Source organism: Ursus americanus, chromosome 12 (genome assembly GCF_024610735.1).
Source record: "Ursus americanus isolate L20-20 chromosome 12, mUrsAme1.1.p, whole genome shotgun sequence".
NCBI lineage: Eukaryota > Metazoa > Chordata > Mammalia > Carnivora > Ursidae > Ursus > Ursus americanus.
The window spans coordinates 73,684,930-73,700,543 of NC_142138.1; positions in this window are offsets into that span (position 1 = coordinate 73,684,930).

Genomic DNA, 15,614 nt, shown 5'->3' on the forward strand with positions numbered 1-15,614 from the left:
CCATGATTCATTGTTTGCATATAACACCTAGTGCTCATTATGACACGTGCCCTCCTTCTTTTTAAAAAGAATTTATTTATTTATTCGACAGATAGAGACAGCCAGCGAGAGAGGGAACTCAAGCAGGGGGAGTGGGAGAGGAAGAAGCAGGCTCACAGCGGAGGAGCCTGTTGTGGAGTTCGATCCCCTAATGCCGGGATCACGCCCTGAGCCGAAGGCAGACGCTTAACAGCTGTGCCACCCAGGTGTCCCAAAACGTGCCCTCCTTAATACCCATCACCAGGATAACCCATTCCCCTACCCTCCCTTTCTGCAACCTTCAGTTTGTTTCCCAGTGTCAGTAGTCTCTCATGTTTCATTTCCCCTCTCATTACCTCACTTCACTTTTCCCTTCCTTCTTCTAATGTCCTCCATGCTATTCCTTCCATTCCACATAGGAGTGAAACCATATGATAATTGTCTTTCTCTGCTTGCTTTAATTTCACTTAGCATAATCCCCTCCTGGTCCATGCACGTTTGTGCAAGTGGTGGGTATTCATCCTTCTGACGACTGAGTAATATTCCATTGTATAGATGAACCACATCTTCTTTGTCCATTCATCTGCTGAATGACATCCTGGCTCCTTCCACAGTTTGGCTATTATGGACATTGCAGCTATGAACATTGGGATACAGGTGCCGCTTCTTTTCATTACTCTGTGTCTATGGGGTAAATACCCAGTAGTGCAATTGGTGGGTCGTAGGATATCTCTGTGGTTAACGTCGTGAGGAACATCCATATTGTTTTCAAAAGTGGCTGTACCAGCTTGAATTCTCACGAGTAGTGTAAGAGGGCTCCCCTTTCTCCACATCCTCTCTGACATTTTTTTATTTCTGTCTTGTTAATTTTTTTTTCAAGATTTTATTTATTTATTCCACATAGATAGAGACAGCCAGCGAGAGAGGGAACACAAGCAGGGGGAGTGGAAGAGGAAGAAGCAGCATCATAACGGAGGAGCCTGATGTGGGGCTCGATCCCATAATGCCAGGATCATGCCCTGAGCCGAAGTCAGACGCTTAACCGCTGTGCCACCCAGGTGCCCCCTGCCTGGTTAATTTTAACCATTCTAACTGGTGTAAGGTGGTATCTCATTGTCGTTTTGATTTGTATTTGCCTGATGGCAAGTGATGTGGAGCATTTTTTCATGTGTCTGTTGGCCATTTGTATATCTTCTCTGGAGAAGTATCTCTTTGTGCCTTCTGCCCATTTTTTGAGTGTCGAGTTTGAGGAGTTCTTTATAGATCTTGGAAACCAGCCCTTTATCTGTAATATCATTTGCAGATATCTTCTTCGATTCCATAGGTTGCCTTTTTGTTTTTTGATCATTTGCTTTGCCAAGCAGAAGCTTTTTATCCTGATGAAGTGCCCATAGTTCATTTTTGCTTTTATTTCTTTGCCTTTAGAGACGTGGCTTGCAAGAAGTTGTTGTGTCCAAGGTTGAAGAGTTCTTTTGATTTTGATATGAGACAGGAATCCATTATCTTATTTTCCTGATTGTATTCGAGTCCTCTGTCTTTCTTGGTGAGTCTAGCTAAGTTTGTCAGTTTTGTTTATCTTTCCAAAAAAGGCCACTCTCATTTTCATTGTTTTTTTTTTTTGTCTTTTTAGTATCCATTGGATTTATTTATGCATTCCTTTTTGTTATTTCCTTATTTCTACTAATTTGGGGCTTTGTTTGTTGTTTTTTTTTTCTACTTCTTTACCACATAAATCAGGTTGTTTATTGGAGACCATTCTCATGGAATGATGAAGACTTGAATTGCTATGAATGTCCCCCATAAAGCTACTTCTGCTGCATCCCATAAGTTTTTGTAGGTTGTCTTTTTCATCAGTGTCAAGGTACTTCTAAAATTTTTTTGATTTCTTTTTTGACTGTTGGTCGTTCAGTAGCATGTTGTTAAATCTCCACATATTTTTTTAAGATTATTTAAGTATCCGACAGAGAGTGAGACAGCGAGAGAGTGAACACAAGCAAGGGGGTGGGAGAGGGAAAAGTGGGCTTCCCACTGAGCAAGGAGCCTGATATGGGGCTAGATCCAAGGATCCTGGGATCAAGACCAGGGCTGAAAGCAGACCCTTAACGACTGAGCCACCCAGGCCCCAAAAATCTCCACCTATTTTTGACTGTCCCATTTTTTTCTTTAGACTGATTTCTAGTTTCATATCATTGTGGTTGGACAAGATTTGAAGCAGAAGGTGAAGAGAGCATTCAGATGAAAGGTTTGTTTCCTGGAGGGCTTTCTGAGGGCAGACCATGAGTTAAGTGGGGATGGAGGAAGTTTTTGTGGGACAGGGTGTGGGGTTAACCCTTGTTAGAATTACTGACTACTACCATGAAAGCTGTGTGCTACCGTTCACACCATAGTCCTGATGGACTTGTACTTAATTAGAAATATTTTCTAGAAGGTGTAGTCATAGCCTTCACTTAAAGAAAGGTGCTATGTGGGTTCATGGCATGACCCCAGGTCAGCAACCAGGATGTATGGTATTGTGGGGGATCATAACCAGGCTTTCTGTAGTAAGTGACAGAAATAGGGTATGGTGAGCTCCATGACCATAGGTGAGGTCCCGAGTGATCCACTGGGTGTTGGTTTCTGTGGATCTGTCTCATCAGGTCCTGGGGAATTCAGGGACACCCTCCTGTCTGTGGATTTGTATGGAGACAGGTAGACATCAGTGTCTTGCCAGGCACAAGGGTCGCACTGGACCACCACCAGAGGTGCAGCGTGTGCGGGAGCCACTGCTTGCTTTCCACAAAAGCTGACCAGGGTCTGTGACCGTGATTCCTAGCAGCTGCAAGGGGAGAGGAGGACGGGGGTGGTGCACACTTCCTAGAGTTGTGGTCAGGACTAGTCTGGATCCCACTGACGTCAGCCACACCTGGCACAGAAGGCACCCATTCAGTGAAGCTGTGGGCACTGCTCCCATGATACTTTTGGGACGGCTCCATGCTGCCACCTCCTGCTTTTCATCATCATCTTCAAGGTCCTGTGCCTCTGCTCTTACCCATGGCCTCCAGGGTATTGTCCGTCCTCCATCTGACCCTCGTCCCTGGTGCCCTGTGCAGTCCGATGCCAGGGTAGCCTTCTCGAGACAAACATCTGGCCCTGATGGAACACTTCCATGGATCTCTTTTAATGTGAGGATGATGCCCTGCCCTGGAAGGGGGCTGCAGGTCCCCAATCAGGAGAGCCATGTCTCCCTTTTCAGCATGGCCTGCCCTCCCCTCAGTCTTCTTCAGGGAAGCTCTCCCCACTTCCTGAGATGACAGCTCTGAACTTAAAAATGAATGTTATTTTACATATCTCTATGTTTTAGTTCATCCATGGCAAGTGTTTCAACCCCGTTAGTGGGTTTTTTTTAGCAGTTCTGAAGGGCAGTTTGCTCAAAGAGGGGGTGACCAGGGTGGGGCAGCTTTCCTTCTCATCTCCCTCAGCATGTCTCTGAGCCCTGGGGACAGCTGTCCCACTGAGGATTGAGGGACGCGAGCCAGCCCATCCTGAGCCCAGGCTGTGTCAGCTGTGTCGACTGATGCGTGTCGGAGCGGTGGGCAGCTGGCATGGGCCAGGGGCAGGCAGTGTCTCCTTCTCATTCCTTCCCTCCCTTCCTCCCAGAGGTAGCTCAGAGCAGCCTTCAACCCCTGCATCTCCAGATCCCTTGAACTATGCCTCCTGTGTTCAGCTGGTGACCTTGGAGTTTCGCATGAATTCTCCCACCTGTACCCTCTCCCATAGCAGTTCCTGGATCAGGGGAGGGGTCGGACCCTTGTCTGTTTTTGGTCTTCTTCCTGTCCCGCACCAAGCCCACCCACCTTTGCATCTTCCATGTAAGTGCTTGGAAGCAAGCCCATCCACAGGGAACCTATTAGCCAAATGGATGAGGCAATGAACATTGAAGTAGAGATCCAGGATCCATAATAAACCTGCTCTGAAATCTGTCCCAAAGTCTGTGACTCTCACACTGAAACAGAAACAATAATAGCTTTCTGGAATGTGAAGTGACATGTGTCTCTACTTCCAATCTTGAATGCATAGGTGCTGAGCCTGGACAGAAAAGGACCATGGCTCCCGTGGCCTGGAATCCACGGTAAGAACTCAGTGAAATATGAATTTGAGGCATGGAGTGAATAATTACTGTAGAGTGAATCCTCCCAAGTAGGGCTTATGCACAGTGCACAGGAAAAGCTTTTTCAAAGAGGTTCCTGAAAGAAAAATCTTTTTTAAAATTTATTTTAATCCCAGTAGAGCTAACATACAGTGTTACATTCATTTCAGTTGTACAAGAGAGTGATTTAGTAATTCTATATATTACTCAGTGGTCATCAAGAAAAGCGTCCTCTTAATCCCCTTCATCTATTTCACTCATCCCTCTATCCACCTCCTCTCTGGTAACCATCCGTTTGTTCTCTATTGTTAAGAGTTTGTATTTCGGTGTGTCTCCTTTTTCTCTTTTAGTTATTTATTTTGTTTGTTTTTTAAATTCCCCATTAGAATGACATCGTATGGGATTTGTCTTTCTCTGACTGACTGATTTTATTTAGGATAATACTCTCTAGCTCCATCCATGTGTCTGCAAATGGCAAGGTTTCATTCTTTTTCAAGCCGAGTAATACTCCATTGTGTGTGTCTGTGTGTGTGTGTGTGTGTGTGTGTGTGTGTGTGAATACACACACCTATCATCTCATTTGTCCATTTTTCTACAGACACTTGGGTTGCTTCCATATTGTGATATTGTGAATAATGGTGCAAGAAACATAGGGGTGCACATATCCTTTTAAGTTACTGTTTTCCTATTCTTTGGGTAAATACGAGTAGTGTGATTGTTGGATCGTAGGGTAGTTCTATATTTAATTTTTTGAGGAACCTTCATACTGTTTTCCACGGTGGCCACCACAGTTTGCATTCCCACCCACAGTTCGCGAGGATTCCCCTTTATCCACATCCTCCCAACACCTGCTCTTTGTTGTGCTTTTGATGTTAGCCATTCTGACAGGTTTGAGGTATTACCTCACTGTCCTTTGGGTTTACATTTTCCTGATGATGGATGATGGTGAACATCTTTTCACGGGACTGTTGGCCATTTGTATTTCTTCTTTGGAGAAATGTCTGTCCATGTCTTCTGCCTATTTTTTAACTGGATTATTTGTTTTTGGGGGGTTGAGTAGAATCACTTGTATATGTTTTGGACACTATCCCTTTATTGCATATGATCTTTGCAAATATCATCTCCCTTTGAGTAGGTTGTCTTATTATTTTTACGTTTTCATTGTTCTTCTGCCGTGTGGAAACTTTTTATTTTGCTGTATTCCCAATAGTTTATTTCTGCTTTCATTTCCTTTGCCTCAGGACACAGTCTAGAAAAACGTTGGTATGGTCCATGTCAAGAAGTTACTGTCTTCCCTCCTGTAGGATTTTTATGGATTCAGGTCTCATATTGAGGTCTTGAAACTGTTTTGTGTTTGTCTTTATTGTGTAAGAAAGCAGTCTAATTTCATTCTTTTGTGCGTAGCTGTCTAGTTTTCCCAATACAATTTGTTGTAGAGACTGTCCTTTTCCCTTTTGATATCGTTGCTTGCTTTGTGGAAGATTCATGGACCACATAATTGTGGGTTTCTGTCTGAACTTGTATCCTGTTCCTTTGGTCGCTGTGTCTATTTTTGTGCCGTACTGTCTTGTTAGGATGACTGCAGCTTTGTAGTATAACCTGAAATCTGAAATTGTCAGTCCTCCAGCTTTGTTTTTCTTTTCCACATTGCACTGGCTGTTCGGAATCTTTAGTGGTTCCATACAAATGTGTAGGATTGTTTATTCGAGGTCTTTTGTTCTTTAATTTAAATTCAATTAGCCAACTTACAGTACATCATTCGTTTCAGATGTAGTCTTCAATAAATTTTCAGTCATGTGTAACACCCAGTGCTCATTGTATCGTGTGACCTCCTTAATGCTACTCACCCAGTTACCCCCCCCCAACTTCTCCTCCAACAATCATCAGTTTCTTGCGATAGTTAAGCGTCCATTATGGGTTTTCTCCCTCTCTGATGACTTCCCATTCTATTTTCCCTTCCTTCCCCTATGGTCTTCTTCCTTGTTTCTGATATTCCACATAGGAGTGAAAGCATATGATCATTGTCTTTCTTTCATTGACTTATTCCACTCAGCATAATACCCTCCAGCTCCACCCAGGTCGGTGTGATGGTAAGTATTCATCCTTTCTGATGGCTGAGTAGTATTCCATTATATATATGATCTACATCTTCTTTATCCATTCATCTATCCATGGTCATCTGCACTCCTTCCACAGTTTGTCTATTATGGATATTGCTGCTATGAACACTGGGGTGCATGTGTCCCGTCTTCACTACCTCTGTCTCTGGGGGTAAATACCCAGTAGTGCAATTGCTGGGACATCGGTAGCTTTATTTATAACTTCTTGAGGATACTCCGTACCATTTTCAAGAGTGGCTGTACCGGACTGCATTCGTACAGGGGTGTAAGAGGGTTCCCGTTTCTCCACATCCTCTCCAACATGTATAGTTTCATGTCTTCTTATTTTTATATATTCGGCCTCGTGTAATATGGCATTTATAGGGGTTTAGATTTGCATTTCCCTGAAGCCAAGTGATATGAAGCATTTATGCATGTATCTTTTGGTCACCAGTACGTCGTCATAAGTGAAGTGACTTCCCATTTTAATCCATCTCAAGACCAAAAGCTGGGTTAGTCTCTGAAGCTGGATGATGCCATCGGTTGGAAGTGTGGAGAATTTCAAAAGATCTCCATGGAGAGCAAGTTTAAAGGTCAGTGTGAAGCTACTAATTGGATCCGGGGCGATCTCTGAAAGTGGGGGTTGCCTGGGATGGGCTGAGGGGGGCCCTCCGATTTTCCTATGAATTCTTGCTGCAGCCCCAAATGGACAGTTTCCTGCTGTGGGGCAGGCTGAGTCCTCTAGTCGTGCAGAGGTGAGCCCAATGCCTGGTGCCTTGGAGGCAGGCAAATGGGGAGGGACACTCAGCAGAGGACCCAGGGTTAGGTTAGGCCTCAAGAGACAGCAGGTCCGAACTGCCCAGTGCTCAGAGAACTCCCAGGCCGAGTGAGATGAGGGCACAAGGGTGGGTGAGTGTGAGCCTTGGGGTTTCATCTGGAAGCGCCCACAAAGGTCGGGGTTCACCAGAAGGGGCTCTCAGGGTGTGCCCCAATTCTCTTGCCCTGAATGCTCTCTTGTTCCCCAGAATGGTGCAGTTTACTGTGGGCTGCAGGCTGAGTCCTACGGTGGGGCTTGGGTTTCCCCAATCCCCCGGAGTGTGGTGCCAGGAATCTAGGGAGGGACCTCTCTGTGGCCAACCTAGGGTAAGGGTTAGGGTCCAGGAGCCCGGCAGGGACAATCTTTAGGCTGTGGGGCGAGCTCTGTGGATGGCTGGGAGGAGGCCATGGGGGAGGGTGAGAATGGGCCTCAGGGTTGGGGAACGGGGGCTGCCAATGATGGGAATGGGCTCCAGGGGCCTCCCCAATTTTCGTGCCCTGTAGGCTCCGTAGAACCCCAAGGGGCATGGTTTCCTGTCGGGTGGCAAGCTGAGTCCTGCGGTGGGGCACAGATATCCCAATTCCCCGGGTCTGCGATATAAGGCTCCTGGGGAGACCCCCAAACCCGCAGCCGGCTTAGGGCTAGCGTAAGGCCCCAGGAGCCCCGCAGGCTGGATCTGCTGGCTGTATGGCGAGCTACACGGGCTGAGGTGAGGGTGTGGGGAGGGTGAGCGTGGGCCTCAGGGTTGGGGTGCGGGTGGCCGCTGAAGTTCGCTGGTGGCTCAGGAGGGCCCTCCTGGTTCTCCCGCCCTGAATGCTCTATGGCCTCCCAAGGCACACGGTTTCCTGCGGGGTGGCAGACTGAGTCCTGCTGTGGGGCTCAGGTGTCCCGAATCCCCGCAGCTGTGGCTCCAGGCTCCTGGGGAGGGGCCCCTCCACAGATGAACTAGGGTTAGGGTTGGGGCCCAGGAACCCCCCAGGCCAGATCTGCCCACTATGTGGCGAGCTCCGCCGCGGGCTGAGGTGAGGGTGCAAGGTGGGGTGAGCATGGGCTTCAAGGTTGGGTTTAGGGATCGCCGAAGTTCACCGGGGTTCTGGGGGCCCTCCTGATTCTCCCACCCTGAATGCTCTACAGACTCCCAAGGGGCACGGTTTCCTGCAGGCTGGCAGGCTTTGTCCTGCAGTGGAGGTCAGGTGTCCCCAGTCCCTGGGGCTTTGGCACCGGGCCCCAGGGGAGGGGCCCTACCCAGCCGACCTAGGGCAGGTCTAGGCCCCAGGAACCCGGCAGGCCTGATCTGCCGGCTCTGCCACGAGCTCAGTGGCAAGCTGAAGGGAAGGCATGGGGCGGGATGAGCGTGGGCCTCAGGGTTGGGGTGTAGGGGGTCGCTGAGGATCGCTGGGGGCTCAGGGGGGCCCTACCAGTTCTCCTGCAGGGGATGCTCTGCGGCGCCCCAAGGGGCATGGTTTCCTGAGGGGTGGCAGGCTGAGTCCCGTGGTGGGGCTCAGGTGTACCCAATCCCCGGGGTTAGGGTACGGATTAGGGTACGGGTTAAGGTTAGGGTATGGGTTACGGTTACGGTATGGGTTAGGGATAGGGTAAGGAGAGGGTACGGGTTAGGGTTGGGTTTAGGGGTTACAGGTTGGAGGTTATGGGTTAGGGTACAGATTAGGGTTTAGGGTACGGGTTAGGGTTTAGGGTTTAGGGTTAGGGTTGGAGTACGGGTTAGGTTTAGGGTACGGGTTAGGGTTAGGGTACGGGTTAGGGTACGCATTAGGGTACGGTTTAGGGTACGGGTTAGGGTACAGTTTAGGGTAAGTATTGGCCTACCGATTTGGGTACGGTTTAGGGTACGGGTTAGGGTTAGGGTACCGGTTAGGGTTAGGGTACAGTTTAGGGTTATGGTACAGGTTAGGTTACGGTTTAGGTTTAGGCTTAGGGTACGGGTTAGGGAACGGGTTAGGGATAGGGATAGGGTACGATTTAGGGTTAGGTTATGGGTTAGGGTACGGGTTAGGGTACAGGTTAGGGTTAGGTATGGGTTAGGGTCCGGGTTAGGGATAGGGCACGAGTTAGGGTATGGGTTAAGGTTAAGGTAAAGGTACTGGTTAGGGTTAGGGTACGGGTTACGGTTTAGGGTTTAGGGTTACAGTTAGGGTACGGGTTAGGGTTAGGGTACGGGTAGGGTTTGGGTACGGGTTATGGTACGAGTTATGGTATGGGTTAAGGTCAGGGTTTAGGGTTAAGGTTAGGGTACGGGTTAGGGTACTTGTTAGGGTTACGGTTAGGTTTAGGGTATGGTTTAAATTACGGGTTAGGGTACAGTTTACGGTTAAGGTTAGGGTATGGGTTAGGGTACGGGTTAGAGTACGTGTTAGGGTTACGGTTAGGGTTAGGGTACAGGTTAGGGTTAGGTTTAGGGTACGCGTTAGAGTTAGGGTTAGAATACGGGTTAGGGTACGGGTTAGGGTTAGGTTTAGGGTTAGGTTATGGGTTAGGGGTAGGGTTAGCTGAAGGGGTAGGGTTAGGGGTAGGGTTAGGGGTATGGTAGGTGTCTGGGTAGGGTTAGGGTTTAGGGTTAGGGTTTGGGGTTTGGGGTTAGTGGTTAAGGTTAGGGTTTCATGTTTAGGGTTTCCGGATTAGGGTTAGGGGTTAGGGTTTAGGGTTTAGTGTTAATGTCAGGGTTTAGGGTTTAAGGATTAGGGTTTAGGGTTAGGTTTAGGGTAGGGTTAGGTTTAGGGTAAGGGTTAGGGGTTAGCGTTAGGTTTAGGATTAGCGGTTAAGGTTTGGGTTTAAGGTTAGGCATTAGGGTTTAGGGTTAGGGTTAGACCCCAGTAGGCCAGCAGGACCTATGCCCCGGCTGTGCGGCAAGTGGAGGAGTGGGCCAAGGTGAGGGCGATGGCGAGCGGGAGTATGGTATCCAGCGTTTTGTCGCCGGGGGCCTTTGAAAGTCGCTAGAGGCTTGGAGGGCCCTGCCCGTTATCCCGCCCTTAATGACCAGCGGTGCCCCTAGCGGCCCGGGTGGTGGCAGTGTGGCAATGTGAGTCTGGCACTACGGTTTGGGGGTCCCCAATGCCGTGTGTTGCAGCGCCAGGCCCCTTGGGAGGGGCACCTCTGGGGCCCTCCTAGGGTTAGTGTTAGCTCCCAGGAGTCCAGCAGGCATGATCCGCCAGCTGTGTGGTAGCTTAGGACCGGGCCAAGGTGAAGGCGCCAGCAAGCTGGAGCGTGGGCCCAAGCATTTTGGCACGGGGGGCCTTGGAAGGTCGCCGGGGGATTCAAGGGCCCTGCCGGTCCTCCCGCCCTGAATGGCCAGAGGCGCCCTTAGCCGCCCAGATGGTGGCGGCATTGCATGGTGAGTACGGCGCTGGGGCTCGGGGGTCCCCAATCCCCAGCGTTGTGGGGCCAGGCTTCTTGGGAGGGGCTCCTCGTGGGCGGACCTAGGTTTAGAGTTAGCACCCAGGAGGCCAGCAGGCCCAATCCTCTGGCTGGGCGGCGAGAGGTGGGCGGCCCGAGGTAAAGGCGCTGGCGATCGGGAGCGTGGGCCCCTGCATTTTGGCGCAGGAGGCTTCAAATATCGCCGGTTTCTCCAGGGCCCTGTCCCTTCTCCCGCCCTGAATGACGGGCGGCGCCACTAGCAGCCCGGGTGGCGACGGGGCGGCAGGGTGAGTCTGGCTCTGGGTCTTGGGGTCCCTGATCCCCAGTGTAGCGTCACCAGGACCCTTGGGAGGGGCCCCTGGGTGGCTGACCTAGGGTTAGGGTTAGCCCCCAGGAGGCCGGCAGGTGGGATCCGGCCACTGTCCGGGGAGCGGAGGGCGGGGCCGAGGTGAGGGCGTTGGGGAGCAGGACCGTGGGCACCAGCGTTTTGGCACGGGGAGCCTTTGAAGGCCACCGGGGGCTCGGAAGGCCCTGCCCCTTCTCTCGCCCTGAATGACCCGCAGTGCTCCTAGCGGCCTGGGTGGCGGCGTTGCGGTAGGGTGAGTGTGGCTCTGGGGCTTGAGGTTCCCGATCCCCGGCGAAGCGGCACCAGGACCCTTGGGAGGGGCCCCTGGGTGGCCGACCTAGGGTTAGGGTTAGCACCCGGGAGGCCGGCAGGCGGGATCCGCCCGCTGTGCGTGGAGCGGAGGGGCGGGCCGAGGTGAGGGCGCTGGCGAGCAAGAGCCTGGGCCCAAGCGTTTTGGCACCGGGGGCCTTCGAATGTCTCCGGGGACTCGGCGGGCCCTGCCCATTCTCCTCCCTGAATGACCGGCGGCGCCCCTAGCAGCCCAGGTGGCGGCGGGGCGGCATGTAAGTCCGGGCATAGGGCTCGGGGGTCCCCAGTCCACCGCGTTGCGGCGCCAGGCCCCTTGGGAGGGGCTCCTCGGAGGCTGACCTAGGGTGAGGTTTAGCCCCTAGGATGCCTGCAGGCCCTATTCGCCAGCCGTGTGGAGACTGGAGTGGCGGACCGAGGTGAGGGCACTGGTGAGCGGGAGCGTGGGCCCGGGTGTTTTGGCGCGGGGGGCCTTTGAAGGTCGCCGTGTCTTGGAGGGCCCTGCCCGAGCTCCCGCCCTGAATGAACGGCACCACCCCAAGCCCTCGGGTGGCGGCTGGGTGGCAGGGTGAGTCCAGTGCTGAGGCTCGGGGGTCCCCAATCCCCAGCGTTGCGGCGCCAGATCCCTTGGGAGGGGCCCCTCGGGGGTCGATCTAGGGTTCCGGTTAGCCCCCAGGAGGCCGGTGGACCCGATCAGCGGCTGTGCGGCACGCGGAGGGTTGGGCCGAGGTGAGGGCGCTGGCGAGACTGAGCATGAGCCCAAGCGTTTTAGTGCGGGGGTCCTTCGAAGGTCAGTGGGGGCTCGGAGGGACCTGCCCGTTCTCCCGCTCTGAATGACCAGCGCGGCCCCTAGAGGCTCCGGTGCCTGAAGGGCAGCAGGGTGAGACCGGCACTTGGGTTGGGGTCCCCATTCCCGGCGTTGTGGCGCCGGGCCACTTGGGAAGGGCCCCTCCGTGGCCGACCTACAGTTAGGGTTAGCCCCCAGGAGGCCAGCAGGCCCGATACACCGCCTGTGCGTCGAGCGGAGAGTTGGGCCGAGGTGAGGGTGCTGGTGAACATGAGCCCGGGCCCAAGCATTTTGGTTCGGGGCGCCTTCGAAGGTCGGCGGGGGTTCGAAGGGCCCTGCCCTTTCTCCCACCCTGAATGAATGGCGGCGCCCCTAGCGGCACGTGTGGGGCAGGGCGGCAGGGTGCATCCAGCGCTGGGGTTTGGGGGTTCCCAATCCCCGGCGTTGCGGCGCCAGGCCCCTTAGGAAGCTACCCTCGGGGCCGTCCTAGGGTTAGGGTTAGCGCCCAGGAGGCCGGCAGGCCCGATCCGCCGGCTGTGCGAGGAGTGGAGATGCAGGCCGAGTTGAGGGCGATGGCGAGCGGGAGCTGGGCCCCAGCGTTTTGGCGTCCTGGGCCTTTGAATGTTGCCATGGCTCGGAGGGCCCTGCCCTTTCTCCTGCCCTGAAGAACCAGCAACGCCCCTAGCGGCTCCGTTGGCAGTGGGGCGGCAGGGTGAATCCCAGGCTGCGGCTCGGGGATCCCCAATCCCCGGCGTTGTGGTGCCAGGCCCCTTGGGAGGGGCTCCTCGTGGGCCGACCCAGGGTTAGAGTTAGCCCCCATAAGGCCGGCAGGCCAGATCCTCTGGCTGGGCGGTGAGAGGTGGGCGGGCCGAGGTAAAGGCGCTGGGGTGCGGGATTGTGGGCCCCTGCATTTTGGGGTGGGAGGCTTCAAATGTCGCCGGTTTCTCCAGGGCCCTGTCAGTTCTCCCGCCCTGAATGACCGGCTGCGCCCCTCGCGGCCCGGGTGGCAGCGTTGTGGGAGGGTGAGTCTGGCTTTGGGGCTTGGGGTTCCAGATCCCTGGCGTAGTGGCACCAAAAGCCTTGGGAGGGGCCCCTGGGGGGCCGACCTAGGGTTAGGGTTAGCCCCCAGGAGACCGTCAGGCCCAACCGCACACTGTGCGGCGAGCTGAGGTGCGGCCCGAGGTGAAGGCGCTGGGGAGCGGGAGCGTGGGCACCAGCGTTTTGGCACGGGGAGCCTTTGAAGGTCACCGGGGACTCAGAAGGCCCTGCCCTTCTCTCGCCCTCTATGACCCGCGGCGCCCCTAGCGGCCCAGGTGGGGACAGTGCGGCAGGGTGAGTCCGGCTCTGGGGCTCTGAGTCACCAATCCCCAGCATTGCAGAGCCAGGCCGCTTGGGATGTCCCCTCAGGGCCGACCTAGGGTTTTGGTTAGCTGCCAGGAGCCCGGCAGGCCCTATCCCCCGGCTCTGAAGCAAGCGGTGGGGTGGGCCTAGGTGAGGGCGCTGGCGAGCAGGATCCTGGGAGCCAACGTTTTTGCGCGGGGAGCCTTCAAAGGTCAGCGTGGGCTCGGAGGGCCCTGCCCGATCTCTTGCCCTGATTGACCGGCGGGGCCTCTAGCGGCTCGGGTGGCTGAAGGGCAGCAGGGTGAGTGCGGCACATGAGCTCGGGGTCCCCATCCCCAGCGTTGCGACGCCAGGCCCCTTGGGAAGTGCCCCTCGGTAGCCGACCTATGGTTAGGGTTAGCCTCCAGGAGCCCCGCAGGCCCGATACACCACCTGTGCGTCGAGCGGAGAGTTGGGCCGAGGTGAGGGTGCTGGTGAACATGAGCCCGGGCCCAAGCGTTTTGGTTCGGTGCGCCTCTGAAGGTCGGCAGGGGTTCGGAGGGCCCTGCCAGTTCTCCCACCCTGAATGAATGGCGGCACCCCTAGCGGCCTGTGTGGGTTGGGGTGGCAGCGTGCATCCGGCGCTGGGGCTTGGGGGCCCCCAATCCCTGGCGTTGCGGCGCCATGCCCCTTAGGAAGGGACCTTCAGGGGCTGTCCTAGGGTTAGGGTGAGCTCCCAGGAGGCCGGCAGGCCCGAGTCGCTGGCTCTGCGAAGAGCGGAGGTGCGGGCCGAGTTGAGGGTGATGCAGAGCGGGAGCGTGGTCCCCAGCGTTTTGGCGCCCTGGGCCTTCGACTGTTGCCATGGCTCAAAGGGCCCTGCCCGTTCTCCTGTCCTGAAGAACCAGCGGCGCCCTTAGCAGCTCCCTTGGCGGTGGAGCGGCAGGGTGAGTCCATGCTGCGGCTCGGGGATCCCCAATCCCCAGCGTTGTGGGGCCAGGCTTCTTGGGAGGGGCTCCTCGTGGGCGGACCTAGGTTTAGAGTTAGCACCCAGGAGGCCAGCAGGCCCAATCCTCTGGCTGGGCGGCGAGAGGTGGGCGGCCCGAGGTAAAGGCGCTGGCGATCGGGAGCGTGGGCCCCTGCATTTTGGCGCAGGAGGCTTCAAATATCGCCGGTTTCTCCAGGGCCCTGTCCCTTCTCCCGCCCTGAATGACGGGCGGCGCCACTAGCAGCCCGGGTGGCGACGTGGCGGCAGGGTGAGTCTGGCTCTGGGTCTTGGGGTCCCTGATCCCCAGTGTAGCGTCACCAGGACCCTTGGGAGGGGCCCCTGGGTGGCTGACCTAGGGTTAGGGTTAGCCCCCAGGAGGCCGGCAGGTGGGATCCGGCCACTGTCCGGGGAGCGGAGGGCGGGGCCGAGGTGAGGGCGTTGGGGAGCGGGACCGTGGGCACCAGCGTTTTGGCACGGGGAGCCTTTGAAGGCCACCGGGGGCTCGGAAGGCCCTGCCCCTTCTCTCGCCCTGAATGACCCGCAGTGCTCCTAGCGGCCTGGGTGGCGGCGTTGCGGTAGGGTGAGTGTGGCTCTGGGGCTTGAGGTTCCCGATCCCCGGCGAAGCGGCACCAGGACCCTTGGGAGGGGCCCCTGGGTGGCCGACCTAGGGTTAGGGTTAGCACCCGGGAGGCCGGCAGGCGGGATCCGCCCGCTGTGCGTGGAGCGGAGGGGCGGGCCGAGGTGAGGGCGCTGGCGAGCAAGAGCCTGGGCCCAAGCGTTTTGGCACCGGGGGCCTTCGAATGTCTCCGGGGACTCGGCAGGCCCTGCCCATTCTCCTCCCTGAATGACCGGCGGCGCCCCTAGCAGCCCAGGTGGCGGCGGGGCGGCATGTAAGTCCGGGCATAGGGCTCGGGGGTCCCCAGTCCACCGCGTTGCGGCGCCAGGCCCCTTGGGAAGGGCTCCTCGGAGGCTGACCTAGGGTGAGGTTTAGCCCCTAGGATGCCTGCAGGCCCTATTCGCCAGCCGTGTGGAGACTGGAGTGGCGGACCGAGGTGAGGGCACTGGTGAGCGGGAGCGTGGGCCCGGGTGTTTTGGCGCGGGGGGCCTTTGAAGGTCGCCGTGTCTTGGAGGGCCCTGCCCGAGCTCCCGCCCTGAATGAACGGCACCACCCCAAGCCCCCGGGTGGCGGCTGGGTGGCAGGGTGAGTCCAGTGCTGAGGCTCGGGGGTCCCCAATCCCCAGCGTTGCGGCGCCAGATCCCTTGGGAGGGGCCCCTCGGGGGTCGATCTAGGGTTCCGGTTAGCCCCCAGGAGGCCGGTGGACCCGATCAGCGGCTGTGCGGCACGCGGAGGGTTGGGCCGAGGTGAGGGCGCTGGCGAGACTGAGCATGAGCCCAAGCGTTTTAGTGCGGGGGGCCTTCGAAGGTCAGTGGGGGCTCG